Below are 6,481 nucleotides of genomic sequence, written 5' to 3' on the forward strand. Positions count from 1 at the left end.
AGTTTTTGATCATTTAGTATGATATTGGCTCTTGGTTTTTCAAAGATAGCTTTTATTAGATTGAGGTAGAGACTGTCTATTCCAATTTTTTGTAGGGTTTTTATCATAAATACACGCTGGATTTTGTCAAATGCTTTTTCTGCATCTATTGGGATGATCATATGGTTTTTGTCCTTGGCTCTATTGATACAGTGTATTACATTGACGGATTTGTGTATGTTGAACCATCCCTGCATCCCTAGGATAAATCCCACTTGGTCAGGGTGTATGATCTTCTTGATGATCTTCTGCATTCTATTTGTCAGTATCTTATTAAGGATTTTTGAATCTATGTTCATGAGTGAGGTTGGCCTATAGTTCTCCTTTTTGGCTGGGTCTTTCTCTGCTTTGGGGATCAAGGTGAGGCTTGCTTCCAGGAATGAATTTGGGAGTATTGCTTCCCTTTCAATTTCATTGAAGAGTTTAAACAGTAGTGGCAGCAGTTCCTCGCTAAATGTCTTGTAGAATTCAGCAGTGAAGCCATCAGGGCCCGGGCTTTTCTTAGTTGATAAGTTTTTAATTACATTTTCAATTTCATTGATTGATATTGGGTTGTTTAGAATTTTTAGTTCGTCTACGTTCAACTTTGGTAATTCATATGTATCTAGGAATCAGTCCATTTCTTCTGTGTTTTCCATCTTATTGGCATATAGGTTCTGGAAGTAGGTATTGATGATCCTCTGGATTTCTGCTGGGTCTGTTGTCATTTCACCCTTTTCATTCCTAATTGCATGGATTTGGGCCTTTCTTTCCTTTTTTTCTGATGAGGTTGGCTACGGGTTTGTTAATTTTGTTTATTCTTTTGAAGAACCAACTCTTGGCTTCATTGATTTTTTGTATCGTTCTCTTTGTCTCCATTGAATTGATTGATTTCTGCTCTGAGCTTTATAATTTCCTCCCTTGTATGAGCTTTGGGTTTGTCCTGCTCTTCTTTTTCTAGAAGCTTCAGGTTCAGCATCAGGTTGTTTAACTGGGCTCACTCATTTTTCCTAATATGAATATTCACTGCTATGACTTTCCCTCATAAGACTGCTTTCGTTGTGTTCCATAGATTCCAATATGTTATATCGTCATTGTCATTTAATTGAAGGAACTGCCTGATTTCTTCTTAATTTCCTCTGTGACCCATTGGTTATTCAGAAGTGCGTTGTTCGATTTCCATGTGTTTATGAAATTTTTGCAGTTTATGTTGCTATTGATCTCCAATTTCATTGCACTATGGTCTGATAATATACAGAGGATAACTTCAATTACTTTGCACTTACTGAAACATGTTGTATGAGGGAGTATGTGTTTTATTTTGGAGAATGACCTGTGTGCATCTGAAAAGAATATGTATTCTGACTTTGGGGGTGGAACACTCTGTAAACATCAGTTAAGTTCATTTGTTCAAGAATTCGATTGAGTTCTAGTATTTTGTTACATATTTTTTATCTAGTTGATCTATCTATTTGTGACAGATGGGTATTGAGGTCCCCCACTACTGTTGTATTAGTGCATATATGACTTTTCATGTCCGTTAGTATTTGCTTTATATAGTTGGGCACACTAGCAGTTGGTGCATATATGTTTAGGATTGTCATCTCTTCCTGTTGGATTGTTCCCTTTACAAGGATTTAGTGTCCTTCTTTGTCTCTCTTAATCAGTGTTGGTTTGAAATCCACTTGACTTGCAAAGAGGATAGCTACTCCTCCTTTTTATTGGGTTCTTATCGCATGGAGTATTTTTTCCACCCTTTAACTTTCAGTTTATGAGCTTCTTTTTGAATTAAGTGTGTTTCTTGTACACAGCATCTTGTGGATCTTGCTTCTTGACCCATTTTGCCAGTCTATTTCTTTTGATTGGTGAGGTGAGACCTTTAACATTGATGGTTATAACTGATACATATTGATTTATCACTGTCATGACTTTTTCTTCCCCCCCCCATTAACTTTATTGGTACATTTTAGGTATAACATACAGTTACATTCATCATTGGGATCTTGTACCATTACATGAGTCTCTTGGTTCTGACTTTTTTTCCCCTTCCCTTGCCCTCCCTTCACCCCCTTCACCCTTCCCTATTTGCAAAGACCTTGTTTCCATTTTTTTCCTCATCTCATATTTTTTCCTTTCCCTTTTTTCACTTCCCCTACCCCTCCGAATTCCCCTGCTCTTTTAGACCTTTTCTTCCTGTTACACAATATCAGTTATACATTTTTTTAAATTACAATATTAAGATCTAGAAGAAATTACCACAGATTTTACAGAATTTAAAAGGATATAAAAAGCATATTACAAAAATCTTTTTTGAAATAAATTTGACAACTTCTGAGAAGTAACTTAGAAGACAAATTAATGAAACTAACTCTGGAGGAAATATAAAATTTGAATAGCACTTATTAAAGAAAGTATATTCCTAGCTTGAAAACCTACCTATATGACAACAACAGGCTCATAAATATTTTAACTGATAAATTATATCAAACATTTAAAGCAGAAAAAAGAAGGAACACTTCTCCCCTCATTTTAGGAAATCAACATTGTGCTAATCCTAAAACTGAATAAAGATACTAGAAGAAAAAAGTATGAACATAGATAGAAATTTGTTTAACAAAACAAACTCTTAGAAGTCAGATCTGGCAGGATGTAGAAAGTGGTTTCACTATAGGGATGGCAGGGTTGGCTCAGCATTGGAAGATCCACCCACAAAAGTAATCATTTCAACAGAGGAAAGGAGAAAGCCATGATACTGTCACCAGCTGGAGAAAGAGCACTGGACTAAATTCCAGCTGTTCATGGCAAAAGCCACCAGGAGACCAGAAATAGAACAGAACCCTCTCAACAGATCAAAGACATGTACTCCATACTTCCAACAACAACTCCTTCTATGAATGGAGACGATAAAATGCTTTCTCCCTAAAGTGGGGAACGAGGGCATATATGCCCACTCTTCATCTGTCCATTAGACCCTGAAACATAGGTCCAAACCAAAATAGTCTGGCAATAAAATGACACAACTAGGATAGGATTGGCATGGCAGAAGCAAAATCTTTACATGTAGATGAAATGATCATCTACAGAGAAAACACCAAGAAATCTCTAGGAGCCCCCAGAACCTGTACCTGAATCAAGCAGGACCAGAAAACACAAGGCACATACAAAAATTCAGGTCTGTGCACACTTGGTATAAATGAAGAACTGGAGATTGAAACTTAAAAGTCATGCAAGAGTACAAAGGACCCAGAAAAGCCAAAAACAAAAACAAAAACAGTGTTGGAAGATGTTTAGCACCCAATTTTAAGACTTCCAAAGCTACAGTAATCAAGGCAGTGTTGGTGTAAGGAAAGATATGTAGATCATTTGGATAAAACAGAGAATCTAGAAATAGAACCACATACACATGGTCCACTGAGTTTTGAAAGGCTATCGAACATCAGCATTTTATAGAATATAAACTCGATTCAAGAGCCGAGGAAGAGACAGTGTCTTCAGCAAATGGCACTAGAACACCTGGCAACCATATATAAAAAATTAACCTCAACTCTTTTTTTCCTTACATGAAAATAACTTGAAGGGATCTATGAACTTAAATAAGAAAGCCTAAAAGTATAAAACTTTAAGAAGAAATTATAAGCGAAAATATTTATGAATTCAGGGTAGCCAAGAACTACCTAGGATACAAAAAACATGATGTATAAAAGAAAAAAATTGATAAATGAGATTCCATCAAAATTTAGAACCTTAAATGACATCATTAAAATGAAAAGTAGTCCTTAAACAGGCCATATTTACAATGCATATAACCTATGACCAGAATATATAAAGAATTCTTAGAGCTCATTAATAGACAACCCAATTAAAATGCAGACATAAGAAGATGATAAATAGCCAGTATAGCACAAGGAATGGTGTGCAATTCCAGAATCAGAAAAATACTAACCAGTACAATAATAAGATTGAATTATACACTCATTTGGGAGATGAAGTTAAAAGTTTTAAAAGCCTTGTCATGACTTTCTCTTTTTGTTGAATTCTCCCCTTTGTGTTTAATTTGTCACACCCAATGGATTCATTCTGCTGGGTTTCCTGGGGTTGTGATCCTCATTGTCTTTTCCTGGGGTATTGTCTAAAAGTTTTTGGAGTGCCAGTTTGGTATTCATGACTGAGGTGCTCCTTATCATGAAAGTATCTTATTTCTCCATCCATTTTGAGAGATAGTTTTGCAGGATACATCAATCTGGGTTGGAGGCTGTTTTCCTTTAGGGCTTGAAATACATCACTCCAAGCTCTTCTTGCCTTGAGGGTTTGCATTGAGAAGTCTGCTGTGATTCTGATGGGCTTTCCTTTGTATGTGATTTGTTTCTTTTCTCTCACTGCTTGTAGAATTTTGTTCTTCTGTTGGATTTCTGGAATCCTAACTATTATATGCCTATGTGTCGATTTCTTTTGATTAAGGCTAGCTGGAGTCCTCTATGCCTCACTTATCTGTATGTCAAGTTCTTTTCCCCTCCTTGGGAAGTTTTCTGCCATCACTTCTGTGAACAGTTTTTTTATGTCATCTGCACTCTCTCCTCTTTCTTCATTGACTCCAATCAGTCTTATGTTATTCTTCTTTGCATTGTCTAGCAGCTGCTGGATTGATTTCTCATGTTCCCTTACAATTTTAAAGCAATTTTTCTTTTCCTTCTCACTAATTGCAATCTTATCTTCTATATCTGAAATTCTATCCTCACCTTGGTTCATTCTGCTGCACAGACTTTCGATGGAGTTTTTAATCTCTTGGGAATCTGTTTGTATTTGTTTTATGGGTTCCATTTGTTTCCTATGTTGGGATTCCATCATGTTCCTCAGATCCTCTATTTTTTTATCTGTGTCCTCTCTAGATTTATTAATCATGTCTTGCACCATGAGCAAAATCTTTGCTGTTATCTGAGTAATTATTTCTGATTTCATTTTTCCCAGATCCTCTTTTGTTGCCAGTTCAGAGAGTCCAGGTGCTTGAGTATCACAGTGTTCCATCTCATTTCCCTTTGGGGTTGCTGTAGGTGATCTGGAAGTCTGTTTTTGAGGCTTGTTTATGTGTCTTCTCATTTCCACGGGGTGGGGGTGGGGGGGTGTGCTTCTGGCACCCACGCAGCTCAACTTCTCTGCCCTAGGAGCTTGGGATGGCAGCGGGGGAGCTTCCTTCCAGGTGCTGGGACCGGCTCAGTTTCTCTGCCCTAGGGGCTTGGGATGGTGGCGGGGGAGCTTCCTTCCGGGTGCTGGGACCAGCTGAGCTTCTCTGCCCTAGGAGCCTGGGATGGAGGTGGGGGAGCTTCCTTTTGGGTGCTGGGATTGGCTCACCTTCTTGGCCCTAGGAGCCTGGGATGGCAGTGGGGGAGCTTCTTTCTGGGTGCTGGGACCGGCTGAGCTTCACTGCCCTAGGAGCCTGGGATGGAAGTGGGGAGACTTTTTCTTTTTGTTGGATTCTCCCCCTTTACATTTAATATCTTGTCACACCCAATGAATTCATTCTGCTGTGCTTCCTGGGGTTATGACCCTCATTGTCTTTTCCTAGGATATTGTCTAAAATGTTTTGGAGTGCTGGTTTGGTAATCATGAAGTTCCTAAGGTACTCTTTGTCATGAAAGTATCTTATTTCTCCATTAATTTTGAAAGACAGTTTTGCAGGGTACATCAATCTGGGTTGGAGGTTGCTTTCCTTTAGGGCTTGGAATACATCACTCCAAGCTCTTCTTGCCTTGAGAGTTTCATTGAGAAGCCTGCTGTGATTCTGATGAGCTTTCCTTTGTATGTGATTTGTTTCTTTTCTCTAACTGCTTGTAGAACTTTGTTCTTCTGTTGAGTTTCTGGAATCTTAACAATTTTATGCCTATGTGTAGATCTTTTTTTGATCAAGGCTAGTTGGAGTCCTATATGCCTCACTTATCTGTATGTCAAGTTCTTTTCCCTTGCTTGGGAAGTTTTCTGCCATTACTTCTGTGAACAGTTTTTTTATGTCATCTGCACTCTTTCCTGTTTCTTCATTTACTCTGATCTGTCTTATGTTATTCTTCTTTGCATTGTCTAGCAGCTGCTGGATTGAATTCTCATAGTTCCTTACAATTTTGAAGCAATTTTTCTTTTCCTGGTCAGTAATTGCAATCTTATGTTCTATATCTGAAATTCTGTCCTCACATTGGCTCATTCTGCTGTGTAGACTTTCAGCGCAGTTTTTAATCTCCTGGAAATCTGTTTGTATCTGTTTTATGGATTCCATTTGTTTCCTATGTTGGGATTCCATCATGTTCCTCAGCTCCTCTCTAGATTGATTAGTCATGTCTTGCACTATGAGCACAGTCTCTGCTGTTATCTGAGAAATTATTTCTGTTTTCATTTTTTCCAGATCCTCTTTTGTTGCCAGTTCAGGGAGTCCAGGTGGTTGAGAATCAAAGTGTTCCATCTCATTTCCCTTTGGGGT

Source organism: Heterocephalus glaber, unplaced genomic scaffold (genome assembly GCF_053883595.1).
Source record: "Heterocephalus glaber isolate CG9 unplaced genomic scaffold, H.glaber_assembly_v1.0 deba00000122, whole genome shotgun sequence".
In the NCBI taxonomy this organism is placed as follows: Eukaryota; Metazoa; Chordata; class Mammalia; order Rodentia; family Bathyergidae; genus Heterocephalus; species Heterocephalus glaber.